Source organism: Mustela putorius, unplaced genomic scaffold (assembly GCF_011764305.1).
Source record: "Mustela putorius furo isolate JIRA1106 unplaced genomic scaffold, ASM1176430v1.1 tig00000129_pilon_pilon_pilon, whole genome shotgun sequence".
Classification (NCBI taxonomy): Eukaryota; Metazoa; Chordata; class Mammalia; order Carnivora; family Mustelidae; genus Mustela; species Mustela putorius.
Genome location: NW_025421290.1, coordinates 31,499,428 through 31,520,341, shown reverse-complemented (window position 1 = coordinate 31,520,341; position 20,914 = coordinate 31,499,428).

The following is a 20,914-nucleotide window of genomic DNA, read 5'->3' as shown; positions in this document are numbered from 1 at the left end:
TACTCAAAGAAGGGCAACATAATCTCTGTAAATTACATAATCTCTGTAAGCCTGAATTCCCTAAACTGTCAGGTGAAGAGTTTAATGTGTATTTTCAGAACCATTTAAATAATTAAGTTAGATAACTATTATCAAATACTTAGCACAGAAACTTGGTTAAAATATGCTCTAAATAAGTGGATAATATTATTGAATCATATAACTCTAATTCACTAAAATATATTTTTATTTTTTTCAAAAAGAAAAAACTATCAGGAGACATTAGCATCACCCTGATTTCAGAATAATGTCAGAGGAATAACACAGAGCCAGTGGTTAGATTATCTGGCTTCTATTTATAATTTTACCACTTACACATTTGATGGTTTTAGGCAAATTATTTAAACGCTTTGTCTATAACATTATAATAATAATGCTGAATTTTCTAAGGAGTCTGACAAATACAGAAAGCAAAGTGCTCAACTGTTTGTCTTCTACCACAGAGAAGTACCCATGTAGACTAATGGTCTACCCACTACACCCCCTGTAGACAGACTGCTGAGAATGGTCCACTTGGGCATCCTCAAGAAATCTTCTAAACAAACTTAACAATACTCTTCCTCTTTTAAGTAAACCCATTGCAAAAGTCCTCATCGGATAGCAACCGATCATTAAAGAGCTTCTCAAGTCAGAGACTTCTTTCCTTGTTCTGAACATTCATCACACTGCATAGCCGATGATAGGAACTTCACAGACATTTCTAATGAATGAATGAATAGATAACTATTGCTATGCTGCTAACTTGACAGGCAACCTCTAGATCACTTTCTCTTTTTCTTTCTCACTCACTCGCTCACTCACTCAATCCTTCCTGGTCCTTTGAGCAAAATAAATGAGGTTCTATGCAATGAGGACAGACCCTTGGTCTAGATCTCACCCTGCCATGAATAACTTAAGAATTGAGGCAAGTAAGTTAACCTGTCTATACTTCATGTGAAAATCAAAGAGGCTGTTTTAGCTCCCAAATGATGTCATAGTTAATATTTCTTGGCAAGGGTTAGAAGTTTACCCTGTGGCTCAAGAATAAAAAGGTAGGTGACCAACCTAGATGTCAAACTCATAATCTCAGTGTGCCAAGTTCTAAACTTCTGAGATAATTAATCCCACTGAAGCAGGGACTTTTGACAGTGCATGTCAAAAGTCAAGAAAAATAATCCATTCTTCTGGCTTCAGTTTTGTGTTCTACATATAATTCTAAGTTTTTATCAGAGTTGCTTTCATTCTTTTCATTGAAATAAACAATAGGAATAGACAAAATAATGAGTGCTTTCCTCTACAAACTCAGCTCTGCTATTTGTTTGGGGATTGTGGATTTTTTACTATCCATTCTTCTGAAAGTTAAGTGTAGAAGATGAAAGGGTGACATTTTTATAGAAAAATCATTGCCCTTGTCTGAGAAATCTGTGCGTCATAATGCTTTTCAACCAGCAGTGATGAACCATTCCATCTCTTTTTCCTCAGAGCCTTCCTTGTGTTATTAAAATAAAAAGTAGTTGGTTATAAGTGAATGTAAAATTTTAACAATAGGACATGCAATTAAAATAAAAAGATTCCCAGAGTCCAAAAATGGCCAAATTAATTAAAAAAAAAAAAAAATGAAAAGCCACAGAGGCAAAGAGGCTTACTTAGTAGTTTGGGATAAGGCTTTATAAGGAAGAAAAAATAACTATGTTGAAATCATTAATGACATATGCAAATTTATTAATTAGTAGATTATTTTCATGTCAAAAAAGACAAGAAATATCTCTCGATCGTATTATTAGGTTGACTTCTAGTTGTAAGTTTTCATTTAAAGTTTCCAAGTTAGGAGGAAAAATGGATCCAAAGAAATATTCCTTTACAGCACCATTAAGAATGAGAAAAGAAATTTTTTTCCCACTTCTGATCATTTGTTTTCATTTGGCTCTGCAGTCTATGTATGTCTATGTGGCAATTTGTATTTGTAAGAGATAGGGCCATTATTCTCTAGGATAAACTCATCTGGTAAACACAGACTGCAAGAAATAGAGGGCTTAAGAAAATGAAATGCTATAATCTTGTGAAATAATTGGAATAGTTTACAATATCTCTAATAACAGAAATAATACAGAACTAGTCATACTCTACACATAAAACTTCATTTAAATAGATATTCTCCTAACATACCTAATTATTTATTTATTTATTTTTAAAGATATTTTAATTATTTATTTGACAGAGAGAGACACAGCGAGAGAGGGAACACAAGCAGGGGAAGCGGGAGAGGGAGAAGCAGGCTTCCCGCTGAGCAGGGAGCCCAATGCAGGGCTCCATCCCAGGACCCTGGGATCATGACCTGAGCCCAAAGCAGACCCTTAACGACTGACCCACGCAGACACCCCTAACATACCTAATTTTTTAAAAGAAAATGTTGAAAATAGATAATAATCATATTTTTTTTCTGACAAAGGGGAAAATAATTATGTTTGTTCATAATTTCATCTTATTTTAAATTAGGCATCGTACTTATATTGCATTAAAGAAATTGCAAATTTAAACCAGATAAATTGTTTTAAAAGATATCTATTGTAAATAATTTTAAAACTCATAATTACTGCCTTGAATATTTTGCTTGATGTCATGGTGATATGTATATAATCAGAAGTATAATTTTCCTTTGATAAGGAATATTTAAATAAAACATTTAAATAAATATTTACCCAGTGTTTCCAAAAGTGGATCACAAATCCATAGTAATGTTTTTTACAGTTGTCTGTGTTCTGGTTATAAATTCATCTTGATGTAAGGTTTTGACATACAGTTTAATATTTTAGAAGCACACGATCCTTTAATTACTAGACAGTTTCTTTTCCCCCCAATAAATGTATACTAATTTATACCAGAAGAAACATGAGTCTGATGGTCATAAAATTAAAAAAATTAAAAACAAGCAAAAAAGGTAAAGGGTAACTATTTTATAATGTTCTCCAGATTCTAGCCAGTAGAACGGAAGAGTAGGAAGATATGATCCTTGGGCTATAGAGAGGTAGAAGGATTTGCGTTTTTAAATTTAAGATCCTTCACTTTAATTCAAGAGTATTTTGTTGTATTAAATACCACTGAGAGGGGCACCTGGGTGGCCCAGAGGGTTAAGCCTCTGCCTTTGGCTCAGGTCTTAGTCTCAGGGTCTTGGGATCCAGCCCTGCATCGGGCTCTCTGCTTGGTAGGGAGCCTGCTTCCCTCTCTCTCTCTGTCTACCTCTCTGCCTACTTGTGATCTCTCTCTCTATGTCAAATAAATAAATAAAATCTTCAAAAATAAATAAATAAATAAATAAATGAATGAATGAATACCACTGAGATAGTCACTTTCCACTTTAGGGATATCTAACCACACAAATTGGTAAATAATTTAAATTTTAATTTCAAACTCAAAAATAATCATTAATAGGGATACCTAAGTGGCTCAGTTGTTTAAATGCAGATCATGATTTCAGGGTTATAAGATTGAGCCCCTAAGTGGTTCCCCACTCAGCAGGGCGTCTGCTTGAGATTCTCTCTCTCCCTCTCCTTCCCTCTCTCTCTGCCCCCCACCTCCTGTGCTCTCTCTTACTCTGGCTCTCTCTCAAATAAATAAATAAATCTTTTAAAAAATCAAGAATATGCATTTCTATAACTAAATCTAGATATCTCAATTTAGTATATTTTGAAATATAAAAGGTGTTTTCTAAGAAGAAGTTGTTCACATAAAAATATACTTAAAGGAAAGGTGCCAAATGTGAAATTTGATCATCATTAACTGAATCTGTGAACATGGAAGACTTAAATGTCCCTGAGGGGCTCCAAAATGCTAAATAAAACATTCTAGCTTCGTTGCATTTTATAACTCTAATAGTCAAGTCAATTGCATCCATATAAAATTAACCTGCACCATATTTTCATGTTCGCCCTGCAATTAAAGGAATAATCAAATCTCACCTTTAGCTGTAGTCTTAAGGGTTGTTCTTAAATCACATAAATCATCTTAATGGGAACTAAATACAAGCAGTTATACGAATGATGTTTTATTAATAGCATAACAATCTGAAATCAGATGAAATTAAAGGAGTCAGAGAGCTATATGTTTCCAAATTAGTTTCTTAATATTTTCAGTTCAGTATCAATTTGTTTTGACCAATTTCTCTGATTTTATCGGGTATTACTTGACTCTTCCAGTAAGGACGTTATGGTAAGGTAGAGACTATTGCTCTCAAATATTTGAAATAATATGGAATGCATGTTTAGAAATCCAACATAGAAATAGTTCTTTTTCACATCATTTTTCATGGAATAAGGGACATTTGTGTTTATCCTATAATGAAGAAATTAGTTGGAACCCAAAGTGATTATATTGGTAATGATGACAATAACCCACTGAACCACCCAGGCGCCCCTGAAATAAAAGATTTCTAATCATTAAAATAACCCTGCAAGGTAGAATTTTTCCTCCATGTTATGAATGAGAAAAGTAACACTGAGAGATAATTAATGAATTCTCTAAGACAGGCAACAGGAGAAAAAGAGCAGCCTTCAAAGCCAGCTTTTAGCTATGCCACAAATCAGTCAGATAGAACAACATAAGATAGCTAAAACAGTCAAGAGAAATAAAACTGGACTTAGATGAAGTTATCAGTTTATTCAGTGACATTTGTTTGAATGGTGTTGAGTTCAGTAATAGAGCAAAGAATGGATCAATGACATATAAATGCAAGAAAACCATCACCGGGTAATTGTGCTTATTTATGGAAAGCTTGAAACATGACTAGGATAAAAGTTCTTAAAAAGGTATTTTGTAGGCATCAATTATTTAAATAATATCCTATCTGTCGTGATGCCAAAGTTTTGAGGACATTTTTCATATCAGATTATTACTAAAACTAGAGTTATACATTATATCTGTTAAATGATACAGAAATATTTTACAGATATGGAAGAAAATGTTAGATACCTCCTGTAAGCTTACCATGAACTCTTGGGGAAAAAGATGTTCCAGTTCACTGCAGATGTTCTCCGTTGAAATCATGCTCTCATGAAATGTTGTTTCAGCTGTTTAAATGATATAACATAAAACCTGAGAGGAAATTAAATGTACTTGCTTTGTGGAATTTAAAAACTAAAAATATATATATATTTTTAAATCTACATGTGCTGCTAGTCAGGTGCTTTAAAATCTCTCACTCGATCCCACAAGAGATATAACCTTTGAGTTGGAAAATGCTTCTTATTACTGATTAATTTGCTTTGTTTCACCTTGTCATATTTACACATACAAGCTGAGGAAAATATTGATCCTAGAGGTACGCTAACCTTCAGTGGCATTTACTTAAATAGTCATTACATGTCTCCCTACTATTAGGAAAAGCAGATCCACAAAATGTCCCTATATTGAGAAGGAGTATAACCTCAATGTGAAAAGCAAGTATTTGTAGCAAGACTGCTTATGTGCCTGCTGGGACTCTCCTCGACTAGTTCTATAACCTTGGGCAAAGTATTTCATGAATATACTTCATTTCCTTATTGGTTTGTGGTGAGGATTAAATTAATTGTATAAATAAAATGCTTTCAACAGTGCTTGAAAAAGAAATTTGTTACTGTGATGCACATCTTGCTGGGTCTAATGACCTTTGACACATAATGCCTGAATTGTGAAAAACCCTGAATAACACTGAGTCATTATGAGTTGCAGTCAATATCTAATCCATAGAGTGATTGCAGAATGGGTGATGTACCTGAGAGTAGAAAAGTGAGGAGGGCAATTATTGGAATTGACTGAATGAGAATAACAGGGGAAGAAGGCAAAATTTTCAACAGAGGGAGAGAGTTATGGTCCTTTTCCAAAAGAAGTAGAGAGAAGTATTGTCAATATTCGCTTGTCTGATGGTTCCCACAAAAAGTGAAAGCAATATTTAATCTGGACAAGGACCAGAGGAATATATTATACAGCTCAGCAGTTCTTCACCAAGCAAGTAGAGGATGCAGGAGACCTTAACCTCAGCATCATTCAGAGATTCAAAGCATAGGAGTTGTTAGAAATGCTGCTGTCATATTTTAATTCATTCATTTATTTTTTATTTTAAAGTAAAATTGATGATGAAGATGATGATGTTTAGAGTAACAGATGCTCAAGGTACAAACATCATTTAAAGTGTACAAAATGACATTTTAAAAAAGTAAAAGTTATCCTTGGTGCTGCAGACTCTGTTCAATGTTACTCATGTAACTGGTGTTGAGAATGTAACCACAGGGAGACCTGGGTGGGGTAGTCTGAAGTTTCTGCTTCGGCTCAGGTCATGATCCCGGGGTCCTGGGATCCAGCCCCACATCTGGCTCCCTGCTCCGTGGGAAGCCTGCTTCTCCCTCTCCCATCCCCCTACTTGTGTTCCCTTTCTCACTGTGTCTCTTTCTGTCAAATAAAATCTCTCTCTCTTTTTTTTTAAGATTTTATTTATTTATTTGACAGAGATCACAAGTAGGCAGAGAGGCAGGCAGAAAGAGAGGAGGAAGCAGGCTCCCTGCTGAGCAGAAAACCAATGTGGGGCTTGATTCCAGGACCCTGAGATCATGATCTGAGCCAAAGGCAGAGGCTTTAACCACTGAGTCACCCAGGCGCCCCTAAACAAAATCTTAAAAAAAGAAAAAAAGTAATCATAAAATTTTGTAGTGTGATGCATATATACTTAGATGTTTACTCAGTGATACCAGTGAATGTCCCCTTGAAACTAACATTCAGATTAAGAAACAATGTTACTGGAACCCACAAGCTTTCCTCATGCCCATTTCCATTAAATAATTCAAAGGTGACTATTATCTTGATCTCTAATGTTACCTAATTTGTCCTTCAGAGAAGTTGAACTACATTGCACATACTGTTTTATCTGTTTTCTTTCTCACGTGTTATATTTGTGCGGTACATTCTTATTTTTGTGTGTAGTTGTAGATCAGTTTCATGCTTCATTGTATTCTGCAATGTGAATATATCACATTTTTTTTTTTAAAAGATTTTATTTATTTATTTGACAGACAGAGATCACAAGTAGGCAGAGAGGCAGGCAGAGAGAGAGGAGGAAGCAGGCTCCCCGCTGAGCAGAGAGCCTGATGCGGGGCTCGATCCCAGGACCCTGGGATCATGACCTGAGCCGAAGGCAGAGGCCTTAACCCACTGAGCCACCCAGGCACCCCAATATATCACATTTTAATGATTTTGCTTATGGGCATTTGTGTTTGCAATCACACAAATACAGTTTTTGTAAACATTCTAGTAGATGCCACTTGAGGTACATTTTATTTCAGCCTTTAAAATTAGGTACGTATCTTTGGCGAAGAGAAGGAAAATATTGTATTTGAAAATATTATATCTAATTAATAGATACTTAAAATAGCAGCCTTATGATGACATATTTGAACACCATTATTAAAATATATGTTCTGGCTTAAACTCTAAAAAATTGTAATCTAATAATAATAAATGAGCAAAATAATTAAATTAATAAGAATAGGGTGTCTGAGTTGTTCAGGTGGTTGAACAGCTACCTTCAGCTCAGGTTAAGATCCCAGGGTCCAGGGATGGAGTCCTGCATTGGGCTCCCTGATCAGTGGGGAGTCTGCTTCTCTTTTTGCCCCTCTCCACCGCTCCTGCTTAGTCTCTGTCTTGCAAAAATAAGTAAATAAAATATTTTTAAAAAATAAAATACAATAATAAGAACAAGATGACTGTAGGAAAAGAAAAAGATAATATATACTCTTAAAATAACAAGTGTATGTGCCAAAGTAATACAAAGAAGCTAATAACACTGGTCTTAAATTATGACTTCATCAAGTTTTAGCTTTTTAAAATTAGACAAATTAAAATAATTTCTCTGTGCCTCAGTTTTCCTATTTATAAAATGGGGAAAATAGTAGTACCTACTTAATATGATTATGTAGAATTCAAATAAGTTAATGCATATAAGGTGCTTGCTTGGACCGGTACCTGGTGTGCAGTGCCAACAAATATTTATTTTATACTGAATAAAGGCTCTGCCTCAGGAAAGCATCCTGAAGTTGTAAATAGCATCAGGCAATATATCCAGCAACTGGGAACCAATAATTTCTTAAAGTGGAATAAAGCTTAATAGTTTAAACACTCTTTCACCTTCCAAAGGGGATTTTATTATTCTCATTTTAAAGAGAATGCTGTGTCTCAAGGAATGTATATGGCTAGAAGTTGACTTTTTACTCCTTAGATTTAAAAAAAAAAAAAAAAAATTGAGATCCACTACAGAAAATGAATACACCAAAAATAAAAAAGTAGATAAAGAAATCAAGACAAAATGAAATAAAAAATAACAGTAGTATAAGATAAAGTAAAGGTAAAATGAGTTCATGAAGTCCACACCATGCTGGTGCAGGTACTAGAGGTAAAACAAAAACTTAATTCTGAGCACCTTAGTGGTCAAATCCAGGAAAGAGGCATAATTAGTTTTAAGATTCAAACACACACTTAAGAACACATAGAATCACAGACATATTCTCCGGTTGACATGCTCACACGTTCTCTCTCACTTTTACACATTCACATATATTCTCACTTACACATGCACACACACATGCTACAAGTTGCTGCTCAAGATATGCACAGATTTTCTTTGTATTGAGGTTTCAAAAAAATATCTCCCCTTTGTAGGAGGCACACAGTACAATAAAGTAGCCTCTATACCTGCAATTACCCATGAACTACACCGACTACTTCTGCAAGCCACAGCCCTAACGCAGCACCCCACTGTCGTGAAATCAGCTCCGAGGGAATGATAGTCTGTCACAAACACATCTGTCAGCTCTTGAATGCTCTGGTTGGATGCAGCAACAATTTTACCAGCAAACCTTCAGTCATTACCACCAATAGTTCACAACGGCAGAGGAATTGTAGTCCTTCACCCAGGAGACATCTACTTGTGAGCAGTGTACCTCCCTGATGTTGGATAAAATGAACTCCTTGATGTGACATATCCCACTGTGTCAAGTTGCTGGTTATAACACAATTCAGTGTTAGAGGAGTTCTTCTCTGGAAGTAGGGTGATTGAGCCCAATTTCCGTTTTCACCTCTTCCTAGATCAGATACTATTTAACTGCCTCCAATTTATTTCCTCATCTGTAAAATAATAACATTAATAATCACCTGACAGAGATGTTGTGGGGATTAAATGAGGTAATTGTTATACATTGCTGAACATAGTGACTAGCACATAATAGGCATTCAATGTTAACAATTGTTAATTTTGTTATTTGCAAAAAATAAATCAATCAGAAAAAAATCTTGAGGTAGTCTTTCTGGTAATTATCAAGTTTACTAGTTTTTAGCATTTATTTCAAATTCAGAGTAAAATTCAATACAATCTGCCTAGAGGATAATAAAATGTTCTTTGTCTATAAAGGTCAGGTATTTCATTCAGAAATGAATGCAATTTTTTAAAATGGTGATCCAAGCACATTTGTTCTCTCCCTCTCTCTCTAACAAATAAATACATAAAATTTAAAAAAATAAACACATTTGTGTTTTATAGAAAGCTCAAAAGCCTGTTGACCCTGCTTCTTAAGATTAAGGTATAAGGTGTGTATGAGCAAATATACCTCATTGAATAAAATAAATACTTTTGACATGAATTAATTGACTTCATAGTGCTTTGATTGCAATAATTTTTTTTTAATCAGTATACTCTTCAAATAATTTGATACTTTCTTAAAGACTTTCTTCAGAAGGTATTAAAGTATATTACCAAGACCACTAGTTAATAAATAAGATTAAAGCTATCTGTTCTTCTGTGACAGTTTGTGTGTCTATGAAAATACATGGAGCTTCAGAAATGCAGAATTTACTTTGAACAAAAAAGAAACTGCCAAATAAAGTAGACAAAATGGCTACTAAGAATTTGAGCTCAAAACTAGAGGGGATAATTGGATTATCCTTTAAATTAGGATAAATTTCATCCAGCGCTAACAAGCATAAATTATTACAAAGTTACCATGGGTAAATAGCCATTTTTAGATAGATTTGTTTAAATTTTTGAGGTTACATAGCTAATAAGTTCCAAATCTTTGACTATAATATGGGTTTTCTAACTCATAATTGAATTAATTTTTTTATTTATGTGGTTTTCTATTTATTTATTTATTTATTTGCTTAGGTTTTCAATTTTTTTAAGTAAATAGTCTGACACCATTTTTGGAGCAAACTGTTACTAAAACACCCCAAATATAAAACAGACACTGAGATACTTTGGTTAAGTTGAGGCTAGGGGTCCTGATTCCTGTCTCTTCATGTCTCCATTACCATCTAGTAGCTCCTGCTGAATTTCAGCAAAGCCCTAGGTTTCTCATTAACACAACATGAAAATTCTGTTGTGTGCTCTCCATCTTTCTAATCATTAATCTTTATATGCTTGGCAAAATCCTTAAGTTACAGTATCGTATTTTGTGCCCATAAGAAGCACCATGACATAAGTGGATACTATCTCTTTTATACTAAACATAACTTATACTGAGATAAATTTTATGTTTTGCTCATAACCATACAGCAAATTAGTGAGTGGCAAAGCAAAGTTAAGACCCAGATCAATGACACTATGTCACCATGTTCATAGACCTACCTTTTGGTCCTGGGATTAGTTCCAGTATATAATAACTATCAAGGGAAAAACTAGTTTTTTAAACCAGATATTTCTTCAAAGACAATATAAACACCACTAGTTCTCTTTCATTCTTTTAACTGTAAATTCTAAAGACTACTTTTTTGTTTGCACATATAATTTGTCCCTCCTGTAAACTCTACTGTTATAATCCCTCTGTGGACACTTCTCAACCTTTGCCCCTCTTTTCTATCACCTCTTTACACTGCAGTGAGGAAAACTGGTGTCTTTCAAGAATAATACAGAAGGCATCAAACGTAAGCTTTAAACTGAGGAGGACAGTTATCAGTGAGAGAAGCAAGAAATCAACTTTCAGATTAATATTAGTTATAAATTTTTAACGAATTCCAGATTGTAACTAATGAGATGCTAGGGTATTCTACAGAAAAGCACTCACGATTAGAGAAGACCAAGGTTGGTAGGAGAGGGCCAATTGGACTGCAAGAACAAAAGGCAGTGGATGAGGGTTATTATTACACTGTAGGAAAGAGAAAGTAAATGGTTACCTATTTTGTAGGTATTCTTCTCTCTCTTTTTTTTTTTTCTTCCTTTTTCTTTTTTAGTTCCATATTGGTGATATCTACATTTGATGCATCTTTTACTTGGGGCAGTTCCCAAGGTTTGGACATGTGCCAGAGTTTCTGTGTGGTCTCTTTTATCCATATACTTGGATATTTTCCTATGTAGAGACAGCCGTTTTCTAGACGAAAAAAAAAAAAAAAGGAGGGGAAGAAGGAGGAAAGAAGAAAGAGAAAGAGAGAGAAAGAAAGAAGAAAGGAAGAAAATAAAAAGCAAAGAAAAGGAAGAAAAATAGTTCTCCAGGGGGAAAAATTCATTAAATGGAAATAGAGCTTACAAGACCTTTTTTTTTTTTTTTTTAAGTATCTAGAGTGACATGTAAAATAGGGCAGTTTCCAAGTTCCTAGGGAAGAGATAGCGTGAACCCACTAGAAAACCCTGCACCAATCAGCTGGGTGACCGCAGCAGGGCATCCCAAACTTCTTAGACTCCAGTTGCATGTTGGAATAACAACTTGCTAATTGTTCCAGTTCAAATCCAAAGGAGAGAGTGATAATAAGGAGAAGTCATTATGTACTAAAATTGCATTGGAAATCTTGATTTTTGTTTAGTTTCCGCTTCAAAAATGGTTAAAACACTTAGGATACATAATACAAAACTAAAATTGTATTTCTGTGGCATTATGGAAAGATTAAAGATATCTGAGTTTTACCTAAGATGCAATGGAGATGCTGAAAACCACAAAATAAAATTAAGAAGAAAAGTGCATAAACATAAAACAAAATGAGGAGGCACTAAGAATAATCCTGAGGAATAATTCGGGGAAATGACGTCAACTTAATACGAGTCTTTCTTCAGTATAGCCAGAACATTCATGACAAGTCTAAAGAGGAGTATTTTAACTCACTTAACCTAGAAGTATTATTTATAAGCCAACTTTTCATAAAGAAGTTCTCTGGAAGTTGCTTTTTTTACTTTCTGAAACAGAGATGATCAAAACTATTGCCCATGAACCAAATCTTGTCCTTCACCTATTTTCGTAAATAGAGGTTTACTAGAACAGAAGCTCATTCATTCATTTACATATTGCCTGTGATTGCTTTCATAGTACAATGGCCGAGTAGAGTGGCTACAAAGATCACATGACTTCTAAAACCTAAAATATTTACTAACTGGTTCTTTAAGAAAAGTTTTGCCAATCTCTGCTCTGACATATATATTATGCATCTCTCTAAATATAGGTAGTATTTATTTAATAGCACAAGTACCATTTTTGTGCATCCAAATAGGAATTAGGAAAATATGTGATAAAAGTGTAAAATTCTATCTAGCTTTTCATGTTAAGGGATTAAATATTAGATTCTTGGATTTTTACCTTTCAAGTAGTTAAGCACTGTAAATATCCTATGTCTTTACTTTTATGACAGAGACAGTTTAAATGTCTCTAATTATTTCTCTTATAAACACAAAAAAGATACAAGCACCCTGTATTAGTTACTCATTCTTTGGTAATTCTTTCATTCATTCATTTCATTCATTATTTCATTCTTTTGAGCATCTACCATCTGCGAAGCAATTTTTGTGATGTTAGAGATGGAAAAGTCAATCGGGGGCTAAAAAATCTCTGCCTTCAACTAGCTTCCCTTTATCACGTAGCCCAGGACCTACGACACTGGCTACTGAACAAAACGTTGGTTCAGAGAATTACTGCATTAATCACTGAGTGATATCAGGACCTCAAAAGGGACAGCTTGCTTATTGGGAGAAGGGAAAAAAAAATGTAGAGAATCATCACAACAACTATCTCTAGACCATCTTGAGACTTTTGAAAATTAAGAGAAATATAACATTGTTGAACAGTTTCCCATGGGAAAAGATAATATGCTTCTGCTAAGGAGAAATTCTGTAAGTCAGATCTATGTAATATATTGGGAGAATTCTCTGAAACACACACATGCACACAGAATTTTAAGAATTGGTACTATTTTAAAAACTCTGATCTATAATAATAATATGTTAGGTCAAAATCTGAATTAAGGAGAAAAATTTGCTCATTTACCTCAAACAACTGTCCCGGTGAAGAAGCTGGGATTCCTAAATATGTCTTTCCAGTGTGACTACTTCTACGTGTTTTGATGGATTCTTTATGACATGTTTACATGTGTGTAAAACAAAATTAAATGCAGCTAAAGAGCAAAATGCATCTGTCACATCTCTCCTTCTGCCTGAATATTCAAGTTATCACTGCTCTACACACCTCTTCTAATTATTTTGCTTGCATATCTTGAACGTTAATTTGCAGCGCTATGTCAAAGTGGTTATTTGTTTTTCAGGTCCTTGTAAAGACCTCCCAGAAAAATTTTCCTTTAAACTCAAATTCTGGATATAAGCCCACTAATGGGCATTGCATTTAAAAAAGTTATTTTCCGTGGGCTGGGAATCATTCGGGGTGGGGGGTACGAAGAAAAGACTATATACTTATCTGTCACTTTGAAGTAAGTGGATTGAGTTTCTGAACAAACTACACATTGCTTAAACTTCGGCTTTTGCCCTCTTTTCCAAATAATGTTTATCCCTGTGGTCATTATAAAGGATTGCTTTGCCATTTTAATAATCAGATCCACAAATTTTCACTTAGCATCAAATCCAAACAATTCAATCTGAAGGTGATTGACATCCCTGCTCGTGCATCAACATCTATTAAGCCAGATGTTTTACCTCTTTCCCTGCCAAGAGTGAGCATCTTTTAATGATCAATTGTCAAGGCAAGCCTGTCAGTCGAGGCATCATTGCTGTTTACATGGGACAGCGTAAGTCACTCACCTGCAGTCATGCTATGCCATCTATCTAGATTGTTACCACTTTGCAATTAGATGTTTTTCTCAAGATGAAAATCAGTTGGAGCTCTCCCTGAAAATATTTGTTAGTGTCGAAAGTGCCTTCTGACCTTCAGCAATCTAATTTTCTAATTGCATCCAAAACGAAGCTCTTGTTTATAAGGGAATAACTTGGACACCAAGTTGCCTGTGAATCTGAAAGTTTCCTTAATCTCCTCTTAAATTTCAAAGCCTACAACTAGTTTCCTTTCTAAAAAACATCTTTTCTTCTCTGATAGATTAGGGAGCAGAAAATGGGAAACACAGATACATAGCTAAAGATCTTTCTGTGCATCCTAGTCACATGCCCCTTCCCAACATAAAATGACTCATTGTTCCATGAATGCAAGATGATATTTTAACATGGAATGGAATTATACTGAAAACATCCACAAGAAAACTACCTCCTACTTTTTTTTTTTTTTAAAGATTTTACTTATTTATTTGACAGACAGAGATCACAAGGAGGCAGAGAGGCAGGCAGAGAGAGAGGGGGAAGCAGGCTTCAATCTGAGCAGAGAGCCCAATACGTGGCTTGATCCCAGGACCCTGAGATCATGACCTGAGCTGAAGGCAGAGGCTTTAACCCACTGAGCCACCCAGGTGCCCCACTACTTCCTACCTTTGACTTTTAAAACAAACTGAACATATGCTAGCCTTCTTCAAAGACTACTGACAAACCAACTGGTAGAGAGTCATTCTCTTGGAAGGAGATTTCATAGCCATCTGAAGGGGCTCTTAGAAGATATTTAATTTAAACTTTATTCTGAAATAAAATACAAATACAATAGTAACAAATGATTAATCTTGGAATTTTTTAAGGATAGTAGTAGGATTTTCAATTTCAACAGTCACATTTCATTTCATTCCCGATTTCTCAAAATCTAAACAATTTCCTCTTGGAGGATGTACTGAATGTACATATATAGGTTGTAGAAACATTTGAGAAAGTATAAGGAAAAAGGATGATTGATTGATATTTTTGAGAGGACACTGAATGGAAATCCTTAAATAATAGTAAATAATCCCTCCATAGCTCAAGAATGCTAAATTTAGAAACAATGAGTGCCATGTGTATGTTCTTTCATTAACACATTCATTCATTTATCAAGAATCAGTAGTGAGTGAATACATCTGTCAATTTTTAGTTGCATAAATGTAAGAAATCCAAGACTGTATTCAGTTCTGAGATAAATTGAGGGATGAGTAAGTTTACCTCTCCAGCAACATTTCTTTTAGAGACAGAGTCTGTAAAAAATGAACCAAAGTTCAGCACAAAATGATAACTCTTGCTTACCCTGTACACTTAGAATAGCTGAGTAATAAAAATATGGCAATCTTGAAAGCTTTGTGATATTAATTTTCTTGATCTTTACCTTTTACAGAGTACTGTACTCTTTTCTCACCTTTTCACTTTTTTTTTTTTTCCTTCTGCTCATGGCAGATAGACCAAAATCTTTGCCTAGAATTAAATCTGAAGATAAGAAAGTAGCTTGGAGCATCTAGGTAGCTTAGTCTATTAAGTATCTGACTGTTGGTTTCTGCCCAGGTCATCATCTTGGGGTCATGGGATCGAGCCCCACGTCTGTCTTCATGTTCAGCTCAAGAGTCTGCTTGAGATTCTCTCCCTCTCCCTCTGCACCTCCCCCCTGCTCTCTGTCCCTCTCATGCTCTCTAAAATAAAATAAACAAATAAAATCTTTTTAAAAAAGTAGCTTAACAAAACATATCAACATACATGCTCTGTTTAATGGCATGAAAGTTTTAAAAGTGATCTGAGCATACAGAATTCACATGTGAATAGATTCATGTATATCTTTCCAAGTGAAGCACAGCTAGGAAAATTAGTAGAAGTCTGGGTAAACTGAGCTTTAATGGCTCTAAAGCATAAACTATGTCCACGTGAGAACCATCCTCTTTGGGGGGTTTGAGTGCAAATGTAAGAGTATTCCACAGGTCAGATGGTGCATTTCCCTTAGCGAGGCTCATTTCCCAGGGAAAGAGCTGTAGGAAGAATGGCCTCTACAACAGCCTGACTGGTATGATTCAAAAGAGAAGATTTGCTGGTTCCCAGAATATTCCCTCTCATTTTTTAAAACATACATCTCTTCCTTGGGTTCATTCTCCATTGTAATGATAAGTGCTGTTTAATTTGGTTTTACTTTATGTGTTGCCTTAGAGGCCTTGTACTGTAAGGATGAGAGGAGTTAGCAGGGATAGAGTGAGGGATTTAAGTCCATGGTCATTGTCTATCAGGACTGTGAAATGTAACAAGCCCCTTCAAAACTCTGTGGGAAAGAAATTCTGGTGCCTTCTGAGGAAAAGACATAAATCTGGCCTGCACTGGTGGTGTTCCTGAGATCCTTTGCTACAGAGAACATTTTCTAAACCTCAGTTTTCTAGGAGGAAAAGACAATGGGTACTATTGTTGGCTGAGCTTAGAGAGGGCCCTTGCACTATGGTAGCTGCTCCACAGTGGTTTCCCAATCCTGCAGATTGTGGCAATGGAAGGAGAACATCAGGGGGAGGAAGATAAGTGAAGCTTTTGTGATAATACAGGAATACATCATCCTCTTAAGAAGTTAAAGCTTGATCACTCATTGGGGTGATTTTCTTTAATCCTTGGATGTGTCCACGAACCTAGAAATACCGAAATGGACAGGAAGAGAGGCAAACTAGTAATGTTATGCCCAAATTCTGAGACCCCCCAAAGACGACCACCAGAGTCCAGAGTCAAAGCCAAACAGCAAGGGTCGTTTATTACGAGTTTGAACCCAAACCTCCGCGCACTCATTGCAGGTGACGCTAAGAGGTCCCGAGCTCAGGATCACAACACCTTTTATACACTATTTTTGGGGAGGTAGCGACTTAGCATACATCATAGTATCTTGTAACAAATCGCCACATACCACGGGAAAATAAAAAAGCAACTCTATAATATGACTGGCGCGCTACAGAGCAGGAAAAGGCTGGGAACAGATTATTGGTTAGGTCAAAGGGCTGTCATTCTTCAAACTGTTTGGTCAGCACCGCTAGGGTATGTGTCACCTCAAGATTGTCCAGGGTCTCCCTGTCAAGCCACGGGGTGCCAGATGGTTATTATCTCTTGCACCCAGAGCTGGGTGGGGGGTCCGGGAGCAGTCATTCTGTCACATCCAATTCTGGGTGGGGGTTTCTCTGGCACCAGATGGCTGTTATCTCTCGGCCCAGAGCGGGGTGGTGGGTCCAGGAGCGGCCATTCTGTCAGGTTCATTTCTGGGCGGAGGATGTGTGGTTACAGAGTGTCCATAGAAAGTCTGCTGATATTTTTCCATCTCCTCATGGGTTAGCAAGTGAAGGTACAGAAGCAGAAATAGCGGTAATGGTTATAATTTTATTCCCTAGGCATCTCAGTAAATTGAAAGGTAAGCTGCCCAGCACAAAGAGACTACACTAATAGAACTCTAAGAGTAGTTTAGAACAAACAGGAGATTGGACTACGTGTTAGTCAACTAGTTAGGCAGAGCATGAATGTGTTGAAAGAGGCTCTATTTTTAAATTTTTTGGTAAGACTTCTGCACCTTTTACCATTGTTGATGATCTTGATGTGGGCTAGATACTTTCCTGGGGCCAGACTTTCTTTTCTTTTGCTGTTGACTAGTTCAGAAAAACAAAACAAAACAAAAACATGCTCAAAGTTACAGATAATCTTAGCCAGGAGACCAACTCTTTCCCTGGTTATTCCTACTGGGGAACATTTAGTGATGGGAATTACTTACATTTTATCAGCAACAAGCTTCTCAATAACTTTGTCTCTGTTCATTTCCAGCCCAGAAACGAAGGATTTAATTTCGTGAGTGCTAACCATGCTGTACTTAGGGACTAATCTTGGGTGACAAATACTTCTATAAATTTTCTAAGTTTGAAATACCCTTTAGTGAGCAAGTAATAATGTCTCCATCAGGTTCCTTTTCTGTGCATAGTTCATGAAGTCCAAAATACTTTTGTATTTTGTATTCAAATACTTTTGTTTTGGATACAAAGTATTTGAAAGTAGACAAAAATAATCCTGCCCTCGGCATAAATGGAAGAGAAAGAACACCTAAACTTCAAAATCACTGAAGTAAAAAGTAAAGAAATTCTAAGGATTTAATGCATAGCATGGGGATAAAGGCTGCCAATGCTGTATCATATGATTGAAATTTACTAAGAGGGCAAATCTTCAATGTTTTCACCACACACACAAGGTAACTATGTAAGATTAAGGAGGCATTACCTACCCTTTGTTACCACAAACAAAGGTCCTTTCATAATATACACATATGCAAATCAGTACATTGTACATCTTAACTTTACACAACATTTTTTGTCAATTATATCTCAATGAAACAAGAAAAAAAATCACTGAAGAAAATTCAAGCAACATAACACAGCTGGCGTTTAAAATTATAATCTAAGGAAATTTTCCAGAACTCATGATAGATATGAATTTTCATATTGTAAATTCCACCAGATACTTTGGAAGTTTAATCCAGAACAGTCAATTCTGAGAAATATTATAATTGATCTATTGACTTCAAAGTTAAGGAACCTATTCAATATTAAAGAATCTCAAATTAAATGGCAATGAAATAACATTTACACTGTCAGATTGGAAAAATTATAGTCTGGTAGTATATGACTTGCCAAATGTGTGATTGTGAGTATGTAAATTTCTACAGTGTTGGAGGGTACTGTGTCCATATTCATTCAAATTAAAATTCTACATGGTTTTTACTCAGTAATTGCAATTGAGTAATTATACAATAAATTTTCTGACTCCTTTATATAAAGTCATTAAGTCTTCTAAAAAATAAATAAATAAAAACTATTCATCCACACCAAGAATAATAAAACATAGACCACTATTTTAAAAGAATGTGATAAAAGCTGTGTCATTATAAAGATCTTTAAGATCTACTATTAATTCAAATTAACTAGGTATTAAATAGTACTAAAAAGTGTGTGTGTGTGTGTGTGTGTGTGTGTATTTGTGTGTGTGTTTAAAATAAATGGGAAATTTCTGCAAGAATATCAAAGAAAAAAAATGTTTCTGGATTTGGAGGGAAAATCTATTCTTGTATGCACTTTAATTTCATTTGCTCATATAAGGTACATGTACTATCTTTATGATAATAACAGTCCAATCAGTAAAAACTAGAATCAGTGACTGTGTAATAGGAGTTCAGACAAAAGTAAGGAGAATTAAGAGAAAAGTCTAACAAATTATTGGAAGTTATTGGGACAGGTAAAAGCTTTGGACTTGACTTTGCAAACTTTAAAATATAGGAAAATGCAGCTAAATCAGCCCCTCTTTTGCAAAACTTTGTCTGAGTTTGGAATGAGAGAGTTCTAGTGTTGAAAGGAACCTTTGGGATCATGTAATAGGGGTTCTCATTTTATAGACAAGGAAGGTAGATATACAAGAGTCCCTCCTTACCCACAGTTTAACTGTTGTGGTTTTGGTTACTCACCATCTATTGTAATTAGAAAGCAGATGATTCTTCTGACATATGTTAGAAGGTCATTAGTAGACTAATATTACATCACAATGCCTCACTTCATCTCATCACATAGGTTTTGACCATCTCACACTATTGTGAGAAGGATAATGATAGCACAATACAGTATTTTGAGAGAAATCACATTTATTACAGCATGTTGGTATATTTGTTCTATTTTATTATTAGTGGTTGTTGCTAATCTTTTACTGTGACTAATTTATAAATTAAACCTTCCCATAGGTATGCATATAAAGGAAAAAAACACATGGACATAATGTTCAGTACTAAATGCTTTCAGGCCTCCCCCTGGTGATCTTAGGAACATATTTCCTGCAGGTAAGTGGAGTAAGAGGGGATTACTCTGCTTTGCAGATGATGAATGCTAACTAATTCAGCTTGGGCAGGTGGAAGGGCCTATAATTCAAGCCATCTCTATCAGAATTCCCTCACAACACGAAATTGGTCGAGCAAATTGACAAATGTAGGACAGATTTTCTAGACTCATTTGTGGTCTCCAAAGTCACAATGGAATGGGAGATTTTCTCTGCTGGGAAGTAAAGTTATAGTGACTCTCCTGGGATAGAATTCAATATAATATAAAATAAAAATTAATAATAAGACATCCATTGTCACCTTAACAAAGTTGTACTATGGTTATTCTATTAACTCATTTTTAAACTGAGTAGAAATCTGCAGTGGGGCCATGATCCTATTTTTATTTGTTTGTTTTCTTTTATTGTATATATTTTTTTGTTTTTCTTGTACTGATGTTTAGAGTACCACAACATTAAGCTAAGGCTTGAGTGGCCAAGCATCATCTTTTAGAAACTTATTATGTAAGTAACTGGATTGGAGGCACATATGACATTTAGAAGTAGCTAAACAATTTTTAAAAATAAACTCACATTTCTTTCTTAAATTGTTTCTGTAGAAGTCACATAAGAATGCTGCTAGCTTCACTCATGTTGCTCCTTCTATTTTTGCAATTTCTGGGTAAAATAATAATACCTAACATGTCTACAGCCCTTACTACATGTCAGACACTTTTCCAAAGACTTTTAAAGTATTAAAACCATTCACCTTTCCAACAATCTTGTGAGGAACACACCTGCTATGCTTCTCACTTTACAAATGAAGAAACTGAGGCAAAAATGCCTAACCCCCCTGATGAGGGTGATACAGCTGAAAAGTAACAGGAGAACCCTAATGCTTGGAGTCACTGCTCCAGGGGGTCTCTGTGGAAAGCACTATGGGCCTTGCCCTAAAAGTGTTCATGTTTCTTACACAACAGAGAAGGCAAG